Below are 22,821 nucleotides of genomic sequence, written 5' to 3' on the forward strand. Positions count from 1 at the left end.
TGTCCCATAAATATTGAGTTGTTGTATGCTCATTGTCATTTGTTTCAAGGGATTTTTTATTTCTTCCTTGATCTCAATGGTAACTCATTTGTTATTTAATAACTTGCTATTAGTTTCCAAGTGTTTGAGTGTTTTTCAGTTTTTCTGTTGCAGTTGATTTCTAGTTTCATGCAAAATATGATCAGAGAAGATGCTTGATATGATTTCAATCTTCTTAAATTTATTGAGACTTGTATGGTGTCCTAACATGTGGTTTATTCTAGAGAATGGACCATTAGTATTTGAAAAGAATGTATATTCTGCTGCTTTGGGACGAAAGATTCTGAAGATATCAATTAAATCCAGTTGATCTAGTGCAGTAGTTCTCAAACTTTTTGAAGTCAGGGTACATTTAAAATCCTACAGATAATTGTAGGCACACTATATACAAATTTCTGAGAAATATGTTATAATAATTAAGTCAAATATTAAAGAAAAAATATAAAGTCCAAGCATGCTTTTATGATAATTAAATGAAATAAATACCACAAAATTAAATTTATTCTGACATTAAAAAACATTTTTATGTTACATTTTTTGTTATGCTTTTTAGAATTCGTAAAAAAGAGGCATTAAAAAATTTAAAAACTACAAAAAAGTTATTTTTATATACAAATATTGATCAACTTATGACCTATGCAACTTATAACCATTCGACTTTACAACCACAATCGCTAGCCACAACTGCTCCATGTCTGGCAGTGCAAGCATTGCCCAGCTGGGTGTACGACAATGCGGACCAGCTCCCGGCTGCACTATCATCTCTGCATGCACCATTTCAACTGTTATCCCAGACTTGGTGTAGCAATTTGTGTTTTGTGTCTTGGATATTTTTCATCAAACCCCTCCCAAGATGTCTATCAAGAGGAAATTGTCTTTGCAAATATTAAACCAGTTGTACTGGTAATGCAGTGTTTTACTTAAACCTGATGAATGTAAAAATAAAAAACAAAATGTGTAGAGATGATACAAATTACATAAAATGAACAAAGAAAATTATGATATATAATAATAATGAAAGAAAATTATGATAAAATATGACAAAGATTTTTATAACATCATTTCACAGTACCGTACATATAGCCTACTCAACTTACGACCAAATCGTGTTACAACCGGTCTGTCAGAACTGACCGTGGTTGTAAGTCAAGCACTAGCTGTATATAGATACATTCTTTTTTTTTTTTCACTTTTATTTTTATTTTTTTTTTATTTATTTTTTTTTTATATAATTTTATTTTTTTAATGGGGTGACATCAATAAATCAGGATACATATATTCAAAGATAACAAGTCCAGGTTATCTTGTCGTTCAATTATGTTGCATACCCACCACCCAAAGTCAGATTGTCCTCTGTCACCTTCTATCTTGTTTTCTTTGTGCCCCTCCCCACCCCCTATCCCTCTCCCATTCCCCCCTCCCCCCCGTAACCACCACACTCTTATAAATGTCTCTTAGTTTCACTATTATGTCCCACCTACGTATGGAATAATACAGTTCCTGTTTTTTTCTGATTTACTTATTTCGCTTCGTATCATGTTATCAAGATCCCACCATTTTGCTGTAAATGTTCCGATGTCATCATTTCTTATGGCTGAGTAGTATTCCATAGTGTATATGTGCCACATCTTCTTTATCCAGTCATCTATTGATGGGCTTTTTGGTTGTTTCCATGTCCTGGCCACTGTGAACAATGCTGCAATAAACATGGGGCTGCATGTGTCTTTACGTATCAATGTTTCTGAGTTTTTGGGATATATACCCAGTAGAGGGATTGCTGGGTCATAAGGTAGTTCTATTTTCAGTTTTTTGAGGAACCACCATACTTTCTTCCATAATGGTTGTACTACTTTACATTCCCACCAACAGTGGATGAGGGTTCCTTTTTCTCCACAGCCTCTCCAACATTTGCTGTTACCTGACTTGCTAATAACAGCTAATCGAACAGGTGTGAGGTGGTATCTCATTGCCGTTTTGATTTGCATTTCTCTAATAGCTAAAGAAGATGAGCATCTTTTCATATATCTGTTGGCCATTTGTATTTCTTCCTGGGAGAAGTGTCTATTCATATCCTCTTCCCATTTTTTTATTGGATTGTTTGTTTGTTTGTTGTTGAGTTTTATGAGTTCTTTGTATATTTTGGATATTAGGCCCTTATCTGAGCTGTCGTTTGAAAAAATCATTTCCCATTTAGTTGGCTTTCTGTTTATTTTGTTATCAGTTTCTCTTGCTGAGCAAAAACTTCTTAGTCTGATGTAGTCCCATTCATTAATTTTTGCCTTCACTTCTCTTGCCATTGGAGTCAAATTCATAAAATGCTCTTTAAAACCCAGGTCCCTGAGTTGAGTACCTATGTCTTCTTCTATGTACTTAATTGTTTCAGGTCTTATGTTTAGATCTTTGATCCATTTTGAGTTAATTTTTGTACAGGGGGAGAGACTGTAGTCCAGTTTCATTCTTTTGCATGTGGCTTTCCAGTTTTCCCAGCACCATTTATTGAAGAGGCTTTCTTTTCTCCATTGTGTGTTGTTGGCCCCTTTATCAAAAATTATTTGACTATATATATGTGGTTTTATTTCTGGACTTTCTATTCTGTTCCATTGGTCTGAGTGTCTATTTTTCTGCCAATACCATGCTGTTTTGATTGTCGTAGCCCTATAATAGAGTTTGAAGTCAGGTATTGAAATGCCCCCAGCTTCATTCTTTTTCTTTAGGATTGCTTTGGCTATTCGGGGTTTTTTATAGTTCCATATAAATCTGATGATTTTTTGCTCTATTTCTTTAAAAAATGTCATTGGAAGTTTGATGGGAATTGCATTAAATTTGTATATTGCTTTGGGTAATATAGCCATCTTGATTATATTTATTCTTCCTAGCCAAGAACAAGGTATATTCTTCCATCTCATTATATCTTTTTCGATTTCCCTTAACAATGGTTTATAGTTTTCATTATATAAGTCCTTTACATTCTTTGTTATGTTTATTCCTAAGTATTTTATTTTTTTTGTTGCAATCGTGAAGGGGATTATTCTTTTGAGTTCCTTCTCAGTTGTTTCATTGTTGGCATATAGAAAGGCTATTGACTTCTGTATGTTAATTTTGTATCCTGCGACCTTACTGTATTGGCTTATTGTTTCTAGTAGTCTTTTTGTGGATTCTTTGGGGTTTTCAATGTATAGTATCATATCATCTGCAAAATGTGATACCTTTACTTCTTCTTTTCCGATATGGATGCCTTTTATTTCTTTGTCTTGTCTGATTGCTCTGGCTAGAACCTCTAGTACCACATTAAATAAGAGTGGAGAGAGTGGACAACCCTGTCTTGTTCCTGATTTAAGGGGGAAAGCCTTCAGTTTAGTGCCATTTAATATGATGTTAGCTGATGGTTTATCATATATGGCCTTTATCATGTTGAGATATTTTCCTTCTATACCCATTTTGTTGAGAGTCTTAAACATAAAATTGTGTTGTATTTTATCGAAAGCCTTTTCTGCATCTATTGATAAGATCATGTGGTTTTTGTTCTTTGTTTTGTTGATATGGTGTATTACATTAACCGTTTTACGTATGTTGAACCATCCTTGAGATTCTGGGATGAATCCCACTTGATCATGATGTATTATTTTTTTAATATGTTGTTGTATTCGATTTGCTAGTATTTTGTTTAGTATTTTAGCATCTGTATTCATTAGAGATATTGGTCTGTAGTTTTCTTTTTTTGTGCCATCCTAGCCTGGTTTTGGTATGAGGGTTATGTTGGCTTCGTAAAATGTGTTTGGAAGTATTGCTTCTTCTTCAATTTTTTGGAAGATTTTGAGTAGAATAGGAACCAAGTCTTCTTTGAATGTTTGATAAAATTCGCTGGTATAGCCGTCAGGACCTGGACTTTTATTTTTGGGGAGGTTTTTAATGGTTTTTTCTATTTCTTCTCTACTGATAGGTCTGTTTAGGCTTTCTGCTTCTTCTTGACTCAGTCTAGGAAGGTTGTATTTTTCTAGGAATTTATCCATTTCTTCTAGGTTGTTGAATTTAGTGGCATAAAGTTTTTCATAGTATTCTACAATAATTCTTTGTATATCTACGGTGTCCGTGGTGATTTCTCCTCTTTCATTTTGGATTTTGTTTATATGAGTTCTTTCTCTTTTTTCCTTGGTAAGTCTTGCCAAGGGTTTGTCAATTTTGTTGATCTTTTCAAAGAACCAGCTCCTTGTTCTATTAATTTTTTCTATAGTTTTTCTGTTCTCTAATTCATTTATTTCTGCTCTGATTTTTATTATCTCCTTTCTTCGGCTGGTTTTGGGTTGTCTTTGTTCTTCTTTTTCTAGTTCCTTAAGGTGGGAAGTTAAGTGGTTCACTTGGGCTCTCTCTTGTTTGTTCATATATGCCTGAAGTGATATGAACTTCCCTCTTATTACTGCTATAGATACATTCTTAGTAAGATTTAGTAAATTTGGCAGGTCCTGGAACAAATGTGCTTTTTATTCTTGTGTTTATGAGAAACATGAGCCTGATGTTTCCTAGTGATTTCTTCATGTTTGGGCATATATTTGAAAGGAAACTCTCATTTCCTCATCAATACATTGAAGAATTCCTCTCTTTTTTTACTCTCAATTGTGTTGAGGGTAGAAAATCTTAATTCACATAAATAGGATGTTGAAAATTGTAATAAAATGTTCAAAGCTTTTTAAGATATTGCCACATATTCTTCTTTTATAGAAATCCAAAAGGCTTCAAGAGACAATTCCAATGTTTAATCATCAATCCAAAACTCCCACCATACATATCATCTTAACTTTACACCAAACAAAGGTTAGAAGAAACTTGCCTCTAGTCTTTCCAGGGAACATGGGGGTAATGTAAACAAACCAGCACCACAGTGTAACAGCCTTTTGCTACCTAATCAGGCAAGTGAGGTGGGGGGTTGGGCAGACTATCAGTTTACAACCAATTCCCCACACCTTTGTCTCCCAAAAATCTAAACTCCAAAAACCCTTTTGGTTTTTTGCTCCCCAACAGGCACATATTTCTCTGGAATACCATAGGGCACACCTGGAAATCTTCTAGGGTGCACCAGTGTGCCCTGGTGGACACTTTGAGAACCACTGATCTAGTGTGTCATTTAAGGTCATTATTTCTTTGTTAATTTTCTGTCTGAAGGATCTATCCATTGATGTTAGTGGGGTATTAAAATCCACTACTCTTATCATTGCTGTCAATCTCACCCTTTATGTCCATCAAAATCTGCTTTATATATTTAAGTATAATTATATTAGTGGCATAAATATTTAAAATGGCTATATCCTTGGATTGCTCCCTTTATCATTATGTAGTGACCTTTTTATCCCTTACTATAGCTTTTATTTTAAAGGCTATTTTGTCTGATATAAGTATTGCTACTCCAGCTTCTTTTCATTTACATTTGTATAAAATATTTTTTTTCCATCTCTTCACTTTCAGTCCATGTGTATCTTTTGTTCTGAGGTGGGTCTCTTGTAGACAGCATATGTATGGGTCCTGGTTTCTTAACCATGCAACCACCCTGTGTCTGTTGATTGGAGTATTTAATCCATTTATATTTAAGGCTATTATTAATATGTACTTATTTATTGCCATTTTATTCTTTAAATCTACTATTGTCTTTTTCTTGATTTTTTAAATTTTCTTTGCTCTTTTTACAGCAGGCCCCTTAGTATTTCTTACAGTACTGGTTTGGTTGTAATGAATTCCTTGAGTTTTTTATCATCTGAAAACATTTTTATTTCTTCTTCAATTTTAAATGATATCCTTGCTGGATAAAGTAGTCTTGGTTGTAGGTTCTTGTTTTTCATCACTTTGAATATTTCTTTCCAATCTCTTCTGGCCTCAAGTGTTTCTGTTGAGAAATCAGATGTTATCCTTATGGGGATTCCTCTGTAGGTAATTAACTGTTTTTCCCTTGCAGCTTTTAATATTCTTTCTTTGTCTCTTAACTTTGGCATTTTAATTATGGTGTGTCTTGTTGTAGGCCTTCTTGGGTTTGTTTGTTTGTTTTTTTAATAGGACTTTCTGTGCTTCTTGAGTTTGTGTGACTTTTTCCTTCATCAATCTGGAAAATTTTCAGCTATCATTTCTTCAAACAGTTTTTCTATCCTTTGTTCATTCTCTTCTCCTTCATAAACTTCTATGATATGTATGTTGTTTCTCTTTATGTTGTCACAGAGCTCTCTTAGAGTTTCCTCAGTCTTATTGCACCTCTTTTCATTTTGCTCTACTTCTGTGCTTATGTTTATTTTGTCCTCTAAATCTCTGATTTGATCCTTTGCTTCATCCAGCCTGCTGTTGATTTCTTCTAGTGCAGTCTTCATTTCTAATATTGTATTTGTCATTTCTGACTGGTTCTTTTTTATGATTTCAATGTCCTTTTTGATGCTCGCTATCCCTTTATTTAGGTGCTTATTATGTACATCCATTGTTGCATTAAGATTATTGAGCATCCTAAAAATCATTGTTTTAAACTCTGCATCTAGTATTTTGATTTCTTCCATCTCATTCAGTTCTTTTCCTGGAGATTCTCTTGTTGATTAATTTGTATCTCATTTCTCTGTCTGCCCATTTTGTCTGACTGAAATTTTTATGAGTTTTTGTGACAAAGATGGGCTCGGTGGTACTGACTTCCAGACCACCTGTTTTCTTTGTTCTAGGAATGCTTCTTGGGGGTATTTTCTCCTGTTGTATGTGAGTATTAAATGCAGTTGGTCCTTTCATGGTTATGGTCATTCCTTCAGGCTAACTGGCTCTCAGGGTCAACCTTGATCATGTGTATTACACACTATACAATGTCTGTTCTGTTGGGCATATTTATTCTTCACAATGTCTGGGGCCTGCTAGACTCCTCCTTTGGGCATGCTGCTTGTATAGCTAGCTGTGTCTATGATTGGTGTTGTCTACCACCCACTACCAATTATGTTGGTTCTAGATCTTCTTGGGTTGGTGTCAGCTGTTGTTTTTAATTTACTGTGGGCTACCTGTCTGAAGCTACAGCTGTTTTCACTGTTTGTGTCTGCATTTTCTATCTTGGTTGTGCATGAAGGACCAACCTGTGTATAAGGATCAGCTTCCTCCTGTTTAAGATGACAGCAGCTCCATAAAATCCCCAAGCTCCTTAAGATTTGTTTCTACTTTTCATCTGTTTCACCACCTCTTGCAGCTGCCTGGTCTTCTCACACAGTCTTCTGTAGAAATACTGTAGTGTGGGCTTCAACTGGCCTTACACAACCATTCCTTCTACAGGTTGCAAGTTTATTGGGTTAGGGCAACTGGGTTGGGAATACAATGTTAGTGGGACCCCCTAGTTCAGGAGCTCAGTATGGGTTATGTGGCCCCTACACCAGAGCCTAGTCCCTCATCCACTGCTGAATACTCAAGTTCTATTTCTCCTCAACAAGGTGAGCAGCAGGTTCAGATCAAGTGGGCCAACAGTGCCCTCTGCAGAAGTTCTTACAGCTGGTGAGACCCTGGTATCATGAAGAAAGACTGAGAGAGTCCTTTATTGGGGCTGACTTTGCCCCCCAGAAAGTGGCTAAGCCCCTCAACCAGATCCAACAATGGACTAACAGAGACTCACACTTTAAATGTCCATGCTACTAGCCTTTCTCCTTTCCCCCTGTGGAATCTAGCCCAGCAGGGCAGGATATCCAGACCCAGGCTAGCTGACTGTGAATCTCCACCCTATCCAATGCACATGAGCTGCTGTGCTGGTGATGATCACAGAGAGAGGAACTTGCCTCAGCTGGGTCAGGATGAAGAACCCTTCCTTAGGATGCCACCCTAGCAAGGGTTGTTAGATCCTGAACCAGTGCTCTCCCAAGCTGACCACTGGATGTGCCAACCCTGGGCCTACCTGTCAGGACCTAGTGCAGACCACTGGGAGACACTGCCCGTTACTGGCCCTCAGTGATCTTCTTCGAGCTACAAGCAATCCAGAGTTTGTGGCTGCCTCTGCTGGGTGCAAGTGCTCATGGAAATACAAATCTGCACACCTAGGCTGGCTTTTACCCACTCTGGGCCTGGGGCAAGGTTTTCTTAAAAGGCCAATGTTTCCTGAGTCCAATCCTGCAGCCTTTGTCTGCTGGCTGCTTGTTGAGCTCAACTACTGAAAAAACCTCTGGTAGAGTCTAGAGCCTTTGGCAATTTAAGAATTCAGAAAGGTGGTGAGTGTGGCTCCGCTCCTTGGCCCCAGCTGTCAGTCTCTTCAGACTTTTTTCGCAGACCTCAGTAGGGTGTGGCCCTAGGATTCCAATGGGTGTGGTCTTTGAAACCCAGAGGTGTGGTCTGCCTGCATTCTAGGCAGTTTCTACTGAGACTCCAGTGAGGCAGAATTAGCAGTCTGAAACTCAGGAGCATGTGGGGAAAAGCTCAGACCTCAACACTGGAAAACTGAGTCACTGCCATGCCCACTGCTTCCTGACTTCTCAGAACCACCCATCTCTATTACTGGGGCAAGAGAGACTCCCAAAGGTAGAGAAGTTGTTTTTCTCCAGGCTGATGCTGCTCGGATGGGACTGCTCCAGGAAAGATGGTGACGGCATTATTGGAAAATTACTCAGCACAGGGGTTCTGGTTGCCGTCCCCCACAGAGTCTCTCCCTGAGCCTCCAACTTTACACTCTCCTCATGCAACTCTATTCTTCTCAGCTTTCCCTCCACCAGAGCCCCGGGTAAGTAGCTGTGAACAAGATTTTCTGCACAGGCCCTTTAAGATGGAGCCTGCATCTCCAAGAGCTCTGTCTCTTTCTAGCAGACAGAAACCTAGCTCTTTTCACTTATAAATGCTGTGTGAGTGCCTCTTCTATGCTCTGAAGCTCTAGGCTGGGGCTTCAGGCCTAGGGCTAAGCACCCACATCTCTCAGAGTGAGCCACCTCACAGTGAAAGTCCCTTCAGTCTCTAAGCCACTGCTCACTCCTGGGAGCAGGGCAGCCCTTTTCACATCTCCTCCCTTTCTACCAGTTTCAGTGTGGCTTTTCTGTGATCCTTGATTATAGACTCCACTTCATTTAGTCCAAAATTATTTTTTCAAGATGATTGTTCTTAAATTAAACTGTAATCCAATTTGGTCCTGGGAGACAGCAGTTGGAACGTCTACCTATTCTGTTGCCATCTTGGAATCCTCAGTTGCTTTTTTATTTTATTTTTATTTTTTAAATTTTTTATCTTATTTTATTAATTTTAATGTATTGACATTGATAAATCAGGGTACATATGCTCTGAGAAAACATCTCCAGATTATTTTCACCTTTGATTATGCTGCATACCCCTCACCCAAAGTCAAATTGTCTTCTGTCACCTTCTATCTGGTTTTCTTTGTGCCACTACCCTACCCCTACCCCCTCCCTCACCTTCCTCACTCCCTCCCCACCCCTCCACCCAACTCCCTGTTACCATCACATTCTTGTCCATGTCTCTGAGTCTCATTTTTATGTCCCATCTATGCATGGGTTCATATAGTTCTTAGTTTTTTCTGATTTAATTATTTCATTCCAAATAATGTTATCAAGGTCCATCCATGTTATTGTAAATGATCTGATGTCATCATTTCTTATGGCTGAGTAGTATTCCATAGTATATATGTACCAAAGCTTTTTAATCCACTCGTCCTCTGACAGACACTTGGGCTGTTTCCAGATCTTTGCTATTGTGAACAATGCTGCTATAAACGTGGGGGTGCATTTCTCCTTCTGGAACAGTTCTATGGTGTCCTTGGGGTATATTCCTAAAAGTGGGATGGCTGGGTCAAAAAGCAGTTCGATTTTCAATTTTTTGAGGAATCTCCATACTTTTTTCCACAGAGGCTGCACCAGTCTGCATTCCCACCAGCAGTGCAGGAGGGTTCCCTTTTCTCTACATCCTCACCAGCACTTATTCTGTGTTGTTTTGTTGATGAGCGCCATTCTAATCACAATTAGATATCACCGGTGTGAGGTGATATCTAATTGTGGCTTTAATTTGCATTTCTCTAATGATTAGTGATGTTGAGCATTTGTTCATATGCCTATTGGCCATCTGTATGTCCTCTTTGGAGAAGTGTCTCTTTATTTCTTTTGCCCATTTCTTGATTGTATTGTTTGTCTTTCTGGTGTTGAGATTTACAAGTTCTTTATAAATTTTGGTTATTAACCCCTTATCAAATGTACTGTCAAATATGTTCTCCCATTGTGTGGTTTGTTTTTTTATACTGTTCTCATTGTCTTTGGCTGTGCAAAAGCTTTTTAGTTTGATATAATCCCATTTGTTTATCCTGTCTATTGTTTCCCTTGCCCGTGGAGATAAATCAGCAAATATATCGCTGTGAGAGATTTCGGAGAGCTTACTGCCTATGTTTTCTTCTAAGATGCTTATGGTTTCATGCCTTACATTTAAGTCTTTTATCCATTTTGAGTTTATTTTTGTGAATGGTGTAAGTTGGTGGTCTAGTTTCATTTTTTTGCAGGTTGCTGTCCAATTTTCCCAAAACCATTTGTTGAAGAGGTTGTCTTTACTCCATTGTATGCCCTTACCTCCTTTGTCAAATATCAGTTGTCCATAGAGCTGTGGGTTTCTTTCTGAGTTCTCTGTTCTGTTCCATTGATCTATGTGCCTGCTCTTATGCCAGTACCAGCTGTTTTGAGTTCAATGGTTTTGTAGTATAGTTTAATATTGGGAAGTGTAATACCTCCCCCTTTATTTTTTCTTTTTTAAGATTGCTGAGGCTATTCGTGTTCTCTTTTGTTTCCATATAAATTTTTGGAATATGTGATCTATATCTTTAAAGTATGTCATTGGTATTTTAATTGGTATTGCATTGAATTTATAAATTGCTTTGGGTAACATAGACATTTTAATAATGTTTATTCTTCCTAACCATGAGCACGGTATATGCTTCCACTTGTTTGTATCTTCCTTGATTTCTTTTATCAATGTTTTATAATTTTCCGAGTAGAAATCTTTAGTCTCCTTGGTTAAATGTACTCCTAGGTACTTTTAGTAGTGTTGTAATAGTGAAGGGGATTGTTTCCTTAATTTCTTTTCTGACTGTTCATTGTTGGTGTATAAAAATCCCTCTGATTTCTAAGTATTAATTTTATATCCTGCAACCTTGCTGAATTTATTTATCAGGTCCAGTAGTTTTTTGACTGAGACTTTAGGATTTTCTATATACAATATCATATCATCTACAAATAGTGATAGCTTTACTTCTTCTTTTCCAACTTGAATGCCTTTTATTTCTTCTTCTTGTCTGGTGGCTGTGGCTAGGACTTCCAGGACTATGTTGAATAAGAGTGGGGAAAGGTGGCACCCCTGCCTTGTTCCTAATCTTAAGGGGATTGCTTTTAATTTTACCCATTGAATATGATGTTGGCTGTGGGTTTATCATAGATGGCTTTTATCATGTTGAGGTATGTTCCCTGTATTCCCACTTTGTTGAGAGTTTTGATCATGAATGGGTGCTGGATTTTATCAAATGCTTTTTCTGCATCTATTGAAATTATCAGCCTGACCTGTGGTGGCGCAGTGGATAAAGTGTCGACCTGGAAATGCTGAGGGCACCAGTTCGAAACCCTGGGCTTGCCTGGTCAAGGCACATATGGGAGTTGATGCTTCCTGCTCCTCCCCCCTTCTCTCTCTTTGTCTCTCTCTCTCTCCTCTCTCTCTCCTCTCTAAAAATGAATAAATAAATAAATAAATGAATGAATAAAACTGTGTGTGTCAACTATTAAAAAAAAAAAGAAGAAGAAATTATCATGTGGTTTTTCTCCTTCCTTTTTTTTGTGATGAATAACATTGATAGATTTGCAAATATTGTACCAGCCTTGCCTCCTCAGAATAAATCCCACTTGATCATGGTGTATGATTTTTTCCATATATTGTTAGATCCAGTTTGCTAATATTTTGTTGAGGATTTTAGCATCTATATTAATCAGGGATATTGGCCTATAATTTTCTTTCTTTGTGTTGTCTTTACCTGGTTTTGGAATCAGAATAATGCTTGCCTCATAAAAGGAATTGGAATCTTCCATTCTCTTGAATTTTTTGAAATAGTTTGAGAAGGATAGGAGTTATTTCTTCTTTGAATATTTGGTAGAATTCACTTATGAAGCCATCTGGCCCAGGACTTTTATATGTTGGAAGTTTTTTAATAACTGTTTTGATCTCATTTGGTGTAATCGGTCTGTTTAGGTTTTCTGATTCTTCCAAATTGATTTTTGGAAGATTGTATGTTTCCAGGAATTTGTCCATTTCATCTAGGTTGTCTAGTTCTTTGGCATACAGTTCTTCATAGTATTTTCTTACAATATTTTGTATTTCTGTTGTGTCAGTTGTTATTTCTCCCCTCTCATTTCTAATTTTATTTATTTTAGTCCTCTCTCTCTTTTTCTTGGTGAGTCTAGATAAAGGTTCATCAATCTTATTTACCTTTTCAAAAAATGAGCTCCTACTTACATTGATCCTCTGTATTGTTTCTTTAGCTCTATGTCATTTATCTCTGCTCTGACCTTTATTATTTCCTTCCTTCTACTACATTTGAGCTTTACTTGCTGTTCTTTTTCTAGTTCTTTTAGATGCAGGGTAAAGTTGTTTATTTGAGCTTTTTCTAGCTTCTGAAAGTGTGCCTGTAGTGCTATGAACTTCCTTCTCAGTACTGCTTTTGCCATGTCCCATAAATTTTGAGTTGTTGTATGCTCATTATCATTCGTTTCTAGATTTTTTTTTATTTCTTCTTTGATCTCATTCTTAATCCGTTGGTTATTTAACAAACTGCTATTTAGTTTCTATTTGTTTGAGAATTTTTTAGCTTTTCAGTTGTGACTCATTTCTAGTTTTATGCCACTGTGATCAGAGAAAGTGCTTGATTTGATTTCAATCTTTTTAAATTTGTTGAGACCACTTTTGTGCCCCAACATGTGGTCTATCCTAGAGAATGTACCATGAGCACTTGAAAAGAATGAATATTCTGCTGCTTTAGGGTGAAAGGTTCTGAAGGTATCTATTAAATTGAGTTGATCTAGTGTGTCCTTTAAATCTGCTGTTTCTTTGTTAATTTTCTTTCTTGAGGATCTATCTAGTGATGTTAGTGGGGTATTAAAATCCCCTACTATTATAGTGTTGCTGTTGATCTCGCTCTTTATATCCATCACAGTCTGCTTTATATATTTAGGTGCTCCTATATTAGGTGCATAGATATTTATAATAGTTATATCATCCTATTGGATTGCTCCCTTTATCATTATGTAGTGGCCTTCTTTATCTCTTATTATATTCTTTGTTTTAAAGTCCATTTTGTCTGATATAAGTATATTTACCCCAGCTTTTTTTTCGTTTCCATTTGCATGAATTTTTTTCCATCATTTTACCTTCAACCTATGTGCATCTTTTGTTTTAAGGTGTGTCTCTTGTAGACAGCATATGTATGGGTCCTGTTTTCTTATCCATGCAGCTACTCTATGTCTTTTGATTGGATTGTTTAATCCATTTACATTTAAGGTTGTCATTGATATGTAGTTCTTTATTGCCATTTTATTCTTTAAAGCTGTATTCCTCTTTTGCTATATTCTTTTCCCACTTTGATCTGTTTACACCATGTCCCTTAACATTTCCTGCAGCATTGGTTTTGTTGTGATGAATTCCTTGAGGTTTTTTTTTTTTGTCTGGGAAACTTTTTATTTCTCCTTCAATATTAAATGATAGCCTTGCTGAATAAAGTAGTCTTGGTTGTACGTTCTTGTTCTGCATTACTTTGAATATCGTTTGCCATTCCCTTCTGGCTTCAAGTGTTTCTGTTGAGAAGTCTGATGTCATCCTTATAGGGGCTCCTTTGTAGGTGATAACCTTTTTTTCCTCTCACAGCTTTTCATATTTTCTCTTTATCACTTCACTTTGGTATTTTAATTATGATGTGTCTTGGTGTAGGTTTCTTTGGGTTTCTTTTTAGTGGAGTTCTCTGTGCTTCTTGAATTTGTGAGAGTTTCTCCTGCATTAATTTAGGGAATTTTTCAGCTATGATATGACTGAACAAAGCCTCAATCCCTTGTTCTTTCTCTTCTTCTTCAGGAACCCCTATGATGCAGATGTTATTTCTCTTTATGTTGTCACAGAGCTCTCTAAGAGTTTCCTCAAACTTTTTGAGTCTCTTTTCTTTTTTCTTCTCTGCTTTCATGCCTTTATTCCAGTTACCCTCCAATTCGCTGATTCGATCCTCAGCTCTATCCATCCTATTTTTAATTCCTTCTATTGTGGTCTTCATTTCTGATATTGTGTTTGTCATCTCCGACTGATTCTTTTTTAATATTTCAATATCTTTTTTTATACTTGCTATTTTTTATTTAGGTGTTCGTGACAACCATCCATTGTTGTTCTAAGATTCCTAAGCATCCTTACAATCATTATTTTAAACTCCGCATTTGGAAGTTTTATTATTTCCATATCACTCAGTTCATCTCCTGAAGGTTTTTCTTGTGGTTTCATTTGGATTGCACTTCTTTGTCTTCTCATTGTGTCTGTGTGTTTGGGTGTTTTCCATGTAGAGCTGGTTGAGTCTAGGCTTGGTGTTGTCTGCCTTCAGTTTTCACTTGTATTGTTTCTAGGTCTTCTTGGGTTGGCATCAGCTATTATTTGTAATCCACTTTCAGATTTGGGCCGCTTTGAAGTTTTGATTTGTTTGTTTTCTTAATAGGTGATTGCCTTGTTTGCTGATCTCAGCAGGGGGCTTATTTGTAACTGTATCCAGGAATGCAGTGGGTGTGACCTGAGGCTCTGAAGTCCTCTTCTACCAGTTAATCTCTCTGGGGTCGGGTTGCTTTCTCAGCTTCAGTAGGAGGAGGTGTATCTCAGATCTCCATGGAGACCTAAGTTACTGCCCCTCCTCCCCACTTCTTGTTTTCATCTGTATCTTGTTGCATGGATTGGAGCTGGAGAGATGTCTGTATCTGTGACCTGGAAGTACTTTTGTATTTTGCTTTGTGGAAGGATCAGCCCCTCCCCCAGTTATGGCTGCCTCCAGCACTGAATGAGTCAGCTTTTCATGTCATCACCTCTATTCCTCTCCCCCTCACCATCCGTCTCTCTCTCTCTCCTTTCTTTTTGGAAGACAGGCAGGCTCTTTCAACACACATCATTTCCTCGTCGCCAGGCAAGTGGCTGTGAGCAGTATTTACTGCTCTTTTCCTTGGAGTGAGAACCCAGCCACACACCTCCCCCTCCATTCCTGTAAGCAGGGGAGATTCAGGTGCTCCCTACCAGGTTTGTTGTGGCTTCTTCTTTGTACCTTGGTTTTTGAAAGCTGTTCTTTCAGTTCAGATATGGTTTTTCACGCTGATTGTTCATAAATTAGTTTATAATCCAGTTTGGTGGTGTGAGCTGGGAGTCTGTGCATCTACCTACACTGCTGCCATCTTCAGGTCTCCCTCAGTTGCTTTTTTATACACTAATAATGAGCTATCAGAATGAGAAACTAAGAAAAAATTACATTTACAGTCACATAAAAATGGTAATAAATTGAGCCCAGGTTTAAAAACCTATACTAAAAAAAATTATAAGACACTGAAAAAGAAAATTAAAGAAGATACAAATAAGTGGAAGCATGTACCATGCTCATATATAGGAAGAACTAACATTATTAAAATGTCCATGCTGACCAAAGCAATCTATACATTCAATGCCTTTCCTATCAAGATAGCATTGCATATTTTACAGAACTAGAACAAATAGTCCAATAATTTATATAGAATAGCAAGATACCTGGAAGGGCCACAACAATCTTGAGAAAGAAGAACAAAGTCGTAGGTATCACACTACCTGATATCAAACTATACTACAAGGTCATAATAACCAAAAGACCATAGCATGGCAGCTACTTGGTGGAGGGGAACTGATCAACAAGAGGAAGCTTTACCAATTTTCCACACACCATCTCTGTGGGCCAGTTCTGTACATGGCTATGCACACATGTGCACACCCTCAGTTTACTTGGCTCAAATATCAGTCACAGACCTCATCAACATTCCAGAAGGCTGATCCAGAAGACAGGAGGGCAAGAGTGTAGCTGGAGAAGATCGATGCCAATATGTAATGACAAGATATGCTAGTATTTCTAGACCTGACTGCAGTGACCAGGCTTGGAACTCAAAAGACAAACAAAAAAACCACTTATTTTTCTCAATGTATAGCAGTCATTTTTTGTTTTTCCCCTTAAAGAACGTAAACCTGAAACTGGCTATTCTATGTTAAAATTGGTCACATTTCCTTCAATATGTGTATGTGTTTATGTAAAGAAAATAATTCCAGATAAATTTGAAGTCCATTTGTCTTTCATCATTCTTTTCAGTTAACTTACCTCTTGAGAATTATATGAATTAAATGTGCATCTGTTTCATCTGTTTTTATTTATCTATTTTTCAGACAAATATGAGTAACATAAATGAAATATTATCTTGTGTGCCTTTTAATATTTACCTAAATATTCTAACCTCTTCAACTTACTTTCTTACTCTTCTATCACTCTGAAGCCTATTTTCTTCTTTTAACGTTGTTTTAATTGTGAATGAACAGTGTTTTTTTGTTTTGGTTTTTGTTGTTGTTGTTGTTAAAAGGACATATGAGACAAGAACATACAATGGGGTAAAGTCATTATATTTAATAAATGGTGTTAGAAAAATTGACAGAAATGAAACCAGATCACATTCTTACATAATACTCAAGAATAAACTGAAAATGGGTTTAAGACTTAAATGTAAGACTCAACATTGTAAAAATTCTAGAATAAAACACAGGCAGTAAAATATCAAACATTTCATATAGCAACTTATTTACTGGGATATTCTTCTTGAGCAAGGGAAACAAAAAAAAGGAAGAAAGTGATAAATAGCACTACATTGAACTAAAATGTTTTCTCATAGCAAAAGAAACCATCAACAAAATTAAAAGGTGACCTACTGAATGGGGGAACATATTTTTCAACAATACATCTGATAAGGGATTGATATCCAAAATTTATAAAAATGTTACACAACTCAACACCAATAAAACAAACAATCCAATAAAAAATGGGTAAAAGGCCTGAATAGACACTTTTTCAAAGAGGAAATATAGTAGACATATGAAAAGTGCTCAATGTCACTAATCATCATAGAAATGCAAATTAAAACCACAATGAGCTATCACTTCACACTTGTCAGAATGGCTGTCACCAATAAGTCAACAAACAAATGCTGGTGAGGGTGTGGAAAAAAGGGACTTCTCATGCACTGTTGGTGGGAATGAAAACTCATGTAGCCCTGTGGAAAGCAATATGGAGTGTCCTCAAGAAACTGAAAATGGAATTGCCTCATGACCCAGTAATCCCACTTCTGGAAGTATATCTGAAGAAACCCAAAACACTAATTCAAAAGAACATACACACCCCTAGTTCACTGCAGTGTTCTTTACAATAGTGAAGATTTGGAATTGCCCATCAGTGGACAAATGGATAAAAAAAACTATGATACATTTACACAGTGGAATACTACTCAGCCATAAAAAGAGGAAACATTACCTTTTGTAACAGCATGGATGGACCTAGAGAATATTATGCTGAATGAAATAGCAAGTCAAAGATAGACAAGTACCATATGATTTCACTTACATGTGGAATCTAATTAATTAACAAAATAGAAATAGACTCATAATACAGGGAACAGACTGATAGTTGTCAGATGGGAGGTGGTTTGGGGGGCTAAGGGGTTGGGTGAAGGGAATAAGCAACAAAAACAACATAAAAACTCAGATACAAATAGCAATAGGTTGATTAGTGGAGGGAAAGGTGGGTACAGGGAGGTGCAAGGGAGATAAATTGTCACAGAATGAGACTTGACTTTGGGTGATGAACACATAATACAGTATACAGATGACAGATTATAAAATCATTCATTTGAAACCTACATAATTTTAATAACCAACGTCACTCCAATACATTTCATAAAAAATTCAAATAATAAAAACAAAGCCATTGAGAAAGTTTTTTAACATTAACCAGCACTTTAAGATAATGAGATAAAGGACTTCTAGTGAAAGTGGTAGCCTACTTTAAATAAGAACTGGGTCTGGCCCTGACCAGTTTGCTCAGTGGATAGAGCATCAACTGGCTTCTGGACATCTCAGGTTGGATCTCTGGCCAGGGCACATGAGAAGTGAACATCTTCTTCTCTTCTCCACTTTTCCCCCCTTCTCTCTCTTTTCCCCTCCCACAGCCAGTGGTTCGATTGGTTCAAGCTTCAGCCCTGGGCACTGAAAATAGCTTGGTTGGTCTGACTGCATCAGCCTCAGGTGCTAAAAATAGCTTGGTGGATTTGAGCATTGGTCCCAGACGGGGATTGCTGGGTGGATCCCAGTCTGGGCACATGTGGTAGTCTGTCTTTCTTCCTCTCACTTAAAAAATAAATTTTAAAATTTTTTAATAAAAAAATAGAAAAAGTAGGAAATGGCTCTAGCTGACCAACATCAATGGGCTGAGTTTTCTACAGTGATGTCATTAAAAGTCATTTTCTGCAAACAGTAAAATGTACTGCTAGTGGGGCAGGAAGCTCCCGAGTACCTCCAAGGCCAGATTCAGACACAGACTTGCCACTGTTTGCATTATTCAATGGATGTCCACATGCTTAATTTTTATTACTTGGGGCACAATTGTTTTACCACATTTGGAAAATTAAGCAAGTTGATATATCATATTTCCTTCCTAGTTTTAACACAAGCTGATGGTTAAACTGGTTAGCATATACTTTGTTGATAACCAAGCAAGATTGTCTGTGAGATTTTACACAAGGATGGTAGCACCTTCAATTGTGATTGCCAGGTTAAGTCACAAAAGTGGCAGCAAAAGTGAATGATATTCCACATGATTGGGGTGAGTTAATTTGGAGGCAAGGGGGCTTAATGGAGAATGGGACCTTTGGCAGAGCTTGATCAAGCCCTCAGATAGTCTCCCTTTTTTATTATGCAAAAGGTCTGAGTCCAAAGGGACAAGAAAGGCCTACAGCTACATGTTCATAAGCACCATTATTTATATGCACTGCTTGTCACTGACATTTGTGTGGCCCATGCACATATATTCTTGTTTTGATCTAAATATCAGGGGAAGACTCTTTAAAATATGAGGTTAACACCACTTAAGAGTGACTCACAATCTAGAGGTTATTTCTTTAAGCAGAGAGAACAGTCAGTTCATAAAAAGAAGTCCTACCACTTTAAATTAACAACATTTTTAACTCAAATTCCTTGCAAAAGGAAGTAGGTTCATCCTGTGTTGGAGATATGGTTCTAGATTTAATTCCTCAGTCTTTTGCTTCATCTAATGAACTATAAACTTCCTTTTCTTTACCTGTCATTTAAAACATGACCCAATGTTTTCCAAAGACTTTGAAGATGAAAGAGCCTGTATTAAGTCCAGAACTACAGAGAGACAAGATGGCCACAGAGTAGGCAGATGCTTCAACACCCACTTCCTAGAACCAAGGTGAATTACAACTTAAATCTGAGAACAGTCATCCTGAAAGACCAACTTTGGACTAAACTAAGAGGATTCTATACCTTGTGACTGCTCCTAACAGACTGAACTGGGGTTGGGTTGCATTTTACAGGGATTTGACATGGTGATGGTGCCAACTTGGACTTGGTGAACATGTTAAGGACACTACTCTTTTATGGATTCTTGCTGTATTGGCCAGGAATTTGCTTAAAGGCTTTAATCAATGTAAAAAAAATAGAACACTGGATAAAGAAGATGTGGCACATATACACTATGGAATACTACTCAGCCATAAGAAATGATGACATCAGATCATTTACAACAAAATGGTGGGATCTTGATAACATTATATGGAGTGAAATAATTAAATCATAAAAAAACAAGAACTGCAGGATTCCATATATTGGTGGGACATAAAAACGAGACTAAGAGACATGGACAAGAGTGTGGTGGTTACGGGGGGTAGGGGGAAAGAAGGAGGGAGAGGGGGAGGGGCACAAAGAAAACTAGATAGAAGGTGACGGAAGACAATCTGACTTTGGGTGATGGGTATGCAACATAATTGAATGACAAGATAACCTGGACATGTTTTCTTTGAATGTATGTACCCTGATTTATTGATGTCACCCCATTAAAATTAATAAAAATGTATTTATTTTTTTAAAAAAGAGGATTCTACAGCCAAGGACCACCAAAGAACCCACACTGAGACTGGTAGGAAAGGCGGAGACACGGAAAGGGCTGCCTCACTCCTGGGAGCGAGCAGTGATGGGGAAGGTTGTCTGGCAAGTTGTGGGTCCTCAGCCCCAAAACTGGAATCCCAGCCTAGAGCCCTGAAGCCAGGAAGGGATTTGCAGACTATATTTGGCTGAGAAAAGAGCCTAGATACTGTTTGAGAGAAGGAGGCAGAACTCTCAGACCCAGGCTCTGTATTAAAGGTACTGCATGGAGAGCCTCACTCATAGCCACTTTCCCAGAGCTTCACGAGCGGGGAGCACTGGGAGGACTGGAGTTGCCAGGGTAGAGTGTGGTCTCGGAGAAACATGGAGAGACACTTTGAGGGATGGACACTCTAACCTCTGGGATGAGTCACTCCCCAAATCTAAAGTGAACATTTTTCCTGGGAACAGCATCACCAGCAAAGGGAAAAAACTATCCTGTCTAACAGAGGCTCCCCTGCCCCAGTTAGAACAAAGAGGCACTTAGAGGCAGGCAGCACATTAGGGATACAAATAGTAAGTGCAGAGGTCTAATTATACCATGCCTGGTGCTGCTGAGTGCTTGCCAGGGGCAGGCAGGCCAGAGGAGGCAGGGTGCAGCTGCAGAGGCCAGGGTGGTCCAAGCACGCATGGGTCAGCCCACAGAGGTGGAAACCACTGTGGCCTCTGCAGAGGTCCGGGCTCATGTACAGTCCTGCCTGTGCCATGGACCAGCCCTTGGTGGGGGCGGAGGCCCGAGCAACAGTGGAGGGGATTCATAGGGGTGTGCGCTGGCCTGCCAGTGACGGCGGAAATGGTGGCAGCGGCTGCAGAAGACCGGGCAGTGCACAAACACACCTGTGGCACCAGCGTACCCTCAGTGGCAGCAGAAGCCAGGGACACTCAGGGATGGTCTGAGCAGGCATGCACAGGCCCACCCACGGAGATGGGAGCTGCAGCGGCTGCTGAGGAAGTCTGTGCCAATGTGCAAGCCCCCGGCCCACAATGCGGACCTGCCCTTGGCAGCAGCAGAGGTCGAGGCAGCCCATAAGCGGACTGAGCAGGTGTGTGCAGGCCCACCCATGGAGGCAGAAGCTGTGGTAGATGCCATGGAGGACCAAACCTGTGCGCAAATCTGCCCACAGCACTGGCTCACCCTCAGCAGCAGCAGAGGCTGGGGAAGCCTTGGAAGTGGTCCAAGTGGGCGTGTGAGCCCACCCGGGGCAGTGTAGGCTGTGGCAGCCACAGAGGCAGGCTGGCACCATCAGCACCTGAGCCCATACACCCCAGGCAGCAACAGTAGTGGTGGGCCAGTGGACAGACCACACAACAAGAGCACATCGGCCACACCCACTGGACCCCTGTGACTACGCCCTACTGAGTGCTGAAAAAGAAGAAAAAAATAAAATGAAATAAAATAAAATAAATAAATAAAACATCTGGATAGAATGACACCTGAGGCTAAGGAGCAGGCCACATCCAATATCATACCTAATCACTGAATTACAGTACTGAGCCCAACAAGTTGCCAGCAATAAGAGGCAACAGAAAGTGGATCTCAGGGGAATGTGAACTTTTAAAGGAACTTCCCCCAGGCCAAGACTAGATAAAAGCAAGCCTAGGAGTGCCGCTTATATTTACAATGGCACCTGGGCCCAGCAGAGGCAGCCACAATATCTGGATTGCCTTTAGCTACAAAAAGGTTGATAAAAGCCAATCATAGGCAGTGACCCCCAATGATCTGCACCAGGCCCCGCACAGGGAGGTCCAGGGCAGGTACATTCAGCAGACAGATACAGAGAGCACCAACTCAGGACCTAACAACCCTTGTTAGAGTGGAAGCTTAAGGAAGGGTCCCTCACACCTGACCCAGCTAAGACATAGAAAACGCTGACACAAACAGCAAAAAGAACAGTGATAGCAGATAAGTAGCCCACAGCGAATTACAAACAACATCTGAGGCTCACTCAAGAAGACATAGAAATCACACAACTGAAAATTGGAGGCAGATAATACCAACCCTAGACATAGCTAGCTTCACAAACAACACAACCAAAGGAGGAATCTATATACAAAGAAAATGAAAAGACAGAGAAATGCAATCCAAAGAAATCAACAAGAGAAATCCCCAGTAAAAGAATTGAGTGAGATGGAAATAACCAAACTGCCAGATGCAGAGTTTAAAATAATGATTATTAGGTTGCTCAAAGATCTTAGAGAAACAATAGATGGACACAATGAGCACCTAAATAAAGAGATAACAGGGATCAAAAAAGGAATTAAAATGATAAAGAATAACCAGTCAGAAATGGCAAATACAATATCAGAAATGAAGACTACACTAGAAGGAATTAAAAGCAAGATGAATGAAGCAGAGGATCAGATCAGTGATTTAGAAGACAAGATAAATGAAAGCACAGAAGTGGAGCTGCAAAAAGAAAAGAGGCTTTAAAAGTCTGAGGAAACTCTAAGAGAGCTCTGTGACAACATGAAGAGAAACAACATCTGCATCATAGAGGTTACTGCAGAAGAGAAAGAACAAGGAATAGAGAACCTGTTTGAAGAAATTATAGC

Source organism: Saccopteryx leptura, chromosome 5 (genome assembly GCF_036850995.1).
Source record: "Saccopteryx leptura isolate mSacLep1 chromosome 5, mSacLep1_pri_phased_curated, whole genome shotgun sequence".
Lineage (NCBI taxonomy): Eukaryota > Metazoa > Chordata > Mammalia > Chiroptera > Emballonuridae > Saccopteryx > Saccopteryx leptura.